The sequence below is a fragment of the Rutidosis leptorrhynchoides genome, chromosome 11 (assembly GCF_046630445.1).
Source record: "Rutidosis leptorrhynchoides isolate AG116_Rl617_1_P2 chromosome 11, CSIRO_AGI_Rlap_v1, whole genome shotgun sequence".
NCBI classification, from domain to species: Eukaryota; Viridiplantae; Streptophyta; class Magnoliopsida; order Asterales; family Asteraceae; genus Rutidosis; species Rutidosis leptorrhynchoides.
In genome coordinates, this window is record NC_092343.1 from 219,439,662 (window position 1) to 219,443,442 (window position 3,781).

The window sequence follows — 3,781 nt, forward strand, 5'->3', positions numbered from 1 at the left end:
GTACAGCCCGATGACACCGCACACTAAAACATAATCGTCCATTTTGGCCATATCATCACCTTCCGCTAGAACTCGAATACAAAGCTCTCTGGGCACTGAAAACCAGTAACCTCGATCCTTCAGTAATCGCTAAGCATCGGAATATGTGTCACACCCCCCAAAATGGACCAGGGGTAATTGTGACCAATCATATCATAACACAGTCGTATAAATGAGAACGACTCTATATGAGACTTTTTAAATAAAACCTTTGTTAATAAAACAGCGGAAGCAGTAATACATGTTTACATTATTATTAAAACGTAAAACAAATGTTTATGAACTAAAATATAATATGCGATGTGGACTCCATGAAAGCATCAAATCTATCATCACAAAGTTGCAAACAGCTAGCTCAATCATCACCTGAGACAAAACATGCTTAAAGTGTCAACCAAAAAGGTTGAGTGAAATTCACAGGTTTATAAATAATATCCAAAGTTTTAGACCACAAGATTTAGTTTAAAGTTGATTGATATAGAAATATTAATCTAAAAGTGTTGCTGCATTTTGTAATATCGCTACTAAACAAGTTTACCCTATGACACCTTGTACTGTCAGTGTCGTGGAATCATTATTATGTAACCAAAGACCAACGGTCAAACGGTTAGAGACGTTACTCTCAATAGGCCTACTCACAATAATTAAGTTTGCATTTAAACGTAGCAATTAATGATATTACGGTAGGGATTTAGCATTAATCAAAGCATGACAGCATAGTTAACAATTTAGTACTTGTGTCTAAGTAAAACAGTTATAAAGCAAGCATGTGTCTCACCCAAAAAGTTGTAAAACAGTTATGAAACAGTAAAAAGTGGGGCTATGAAGTTCACCTTAGTAGCATAAAAGAGTATTCCATGAAAGAATTGAACGGAAGGACGTGACCGAGATCTTAACCTAGAGATAGAACGTATGATCAGACATTGCCTAACAGACAATAGTATATAGTACTATATTGATAGTAATGGTTCACTAAAGAATTTCCATTTTCGGAAGGTTACTATTTATGGAAAGTTTCCACTTATAGTAATTTTCCAATTTTAGAAAGTTTGGGTTAATCTTTAGCAAGACGTTGTATAACTTTACTCAAACTTCGTTGCTATCAAATAAGTCAGGAATGACCAGATGTAACCGGGGGCCCAGGACTCTTGACCAAAATCTAAGTCATGGCATTCGAGATCCACAAGCTTACCCATAAATGGCAACCTAGACATCATTCACTTACGACCGTGAGTAGCGATGAAGTTCACATGAATTGTACATTATCTTTGATTAACCTTCACTTTAGGTTTATATGTTATTATATATGTTATATTATATTTATTAATGTATTCACAATTTGATTATCTTATATTATATACTATAAGTTATTATTATTAAATTAGTATAGTTATAAAATAAGTGTTTATTAATAATGTATTGTTATTAACTTACATTATAAGCATTATACTTTATTATATAGTATACTTAGTTATTAACCGTAAGTTATAATAATAATATTAATTTAGTATATGTAATATACTTATGTTAATCAAAAATCATACTAATATATGTTAATACGAATATTAATTCATTAAATATTATATTTATAATTTTTATAAACTTAGTTAATTATACAATTCAGTAGGATATTTTATAAAAAATAATTTTATCAAGTATTTATATTTATTTCCCACTTTTCTTTATATATATTCTCGGTTTATATTAATCAAATTTAATTAGGTAATAAATATTAAATCGACCTAAAAAATATATTTTTATATTTTTTACAGGTTCTATATTATGTAAAAATGTTATAAAAATTATTAAATCAAATTTTATATAAAAATATTATTTATTTAATGTTTTCTAATTATTTAACCATTGTAATCGACCTATAATTAAATAAATAGGAAAAGTAATTTAAAATTAATTTTTATATTTTTTTAAAATATCTAGTGATGCTACTAATCATATAAAAATTTTATAAAAATATTTAATACACGTTTGTATTTATTTTGTATTTTCTTTATTATTTCTCTCGGTTTAGAATAATGCAAAAGTAAATACAAACGTGTATTAAATATTTTTATAAAATTTTTATATGATTAGTAGCATCACTAGATACTTTAAAAAAATATAAAAATTATTTTTAAATTTATTTAATTATAGGCAGATTACAATGGTTAAATAATTAGAAGACATTAAATAAATAATATTTTGATATAAAATTTGATTTAATAATTTTTATAACATTTTTACATAATATAGAACCTGTAAAAAATATAAAATTATTTGTTTAGGTCGATTTAATATTTATTACCTAATTAAATTTGATTAATATAAACCAAGTATATATATAAAGAAAAGTTGGAAATAAATACAAAAACTTGATAAAATTATTTTTTATAAAATATCCTACTGAATTGTATAATTAACTAAGTTTATAAAAATTATAAATATAATATTTAACGAATTAATATTCGTATTAACATATATTAGTATGATTTTCGATTAACATAAGTATATTACATATACTAAATTAATATTATTATTATAACTTACGGTTAATAACTAAGTATACTATATAATAAAGTATAATACTTATAATGTAAGTTAATAACAATACATTATTAATAAACACTTATTTTATAACTATACTAATTTAATAATAATAACTTATAGTATATAATATAAGATAATCAAATTGTGAATACATTAATAAATATAATATAACATATATAATAACATATAAACCTAAAGTGAAGGTTAATCAAAGATAATGTACAATTCATGTGAACTTCATCGCTACTCACGGTCGTAAGTGAATGATGTCTAGGTTGCCATTTATGGGTAAGCTTGTGGATCTCGAATGCCATGACTTAGATTCTGGTCAAGAGTCCTGGGCCCCCGGTTACATCTGGTCATTCCTGACTTATTTGATAGCAACGAAGTTTGAGTAAAGTTATACAACGTCTTGCTAAAGATTAACCCGAACTTTCTAAAATTGGAAAATTACTATAAGTGGAAACTTTCCATAAATAGTAACCTTTCGAAAATGGAAATTTTTTAGTGAACCATTACTATCAATATAGTACTATATACTATTTTCTGTTAGGCAATGTCTGATCATACGTTCTATCTCTAGGTTAAGATCTCGGTCACGTCCTTCCGTTCAATTCTTTCGTGGAATACTCTTTTGTGCTACTAAGGTGAACTTCATAGCCCCACTTTTTACTGTTTCATAACTGTTTTACAACTTTTGTGGTGAGACACATGCTTGCTTTATAAATGTTTTACGCTTAGACACAAGTACTAAATTGTTAACTATGCTGTCATACTCTGATTCATGCTAAATCCCTACCGTAATATCGTTAATTTCTACGTTTAAATGCAAACTTAATTATTGTGAGTAGGCCTATTGAGAGTAACGTCTCTAACCGTTCGACCGTTGGTCTTTGGTTACATAATAATGATTCCACGACACTGACAGTACAAGGTGTCATAGGGTAAACTTGTTTAGTAGCGATATTACAAAATGCAGCAACACTTTTAGATTAATATTTCTATATCAATCAACTTTAAACTAAATCTTGTGGTCTAAAACTTTGGATATTATTTATAAACCTGTGAATTTCACTCAACCTTTTTGGTTGACACTTTAAGCATGTTTTGTCTCAGGTGATGATTGAGCTAGCTGTTTGCAACTTTGTGATGATAGATTTGATGCTTGCATGGAGTCCACATCGCATATTATATTTTA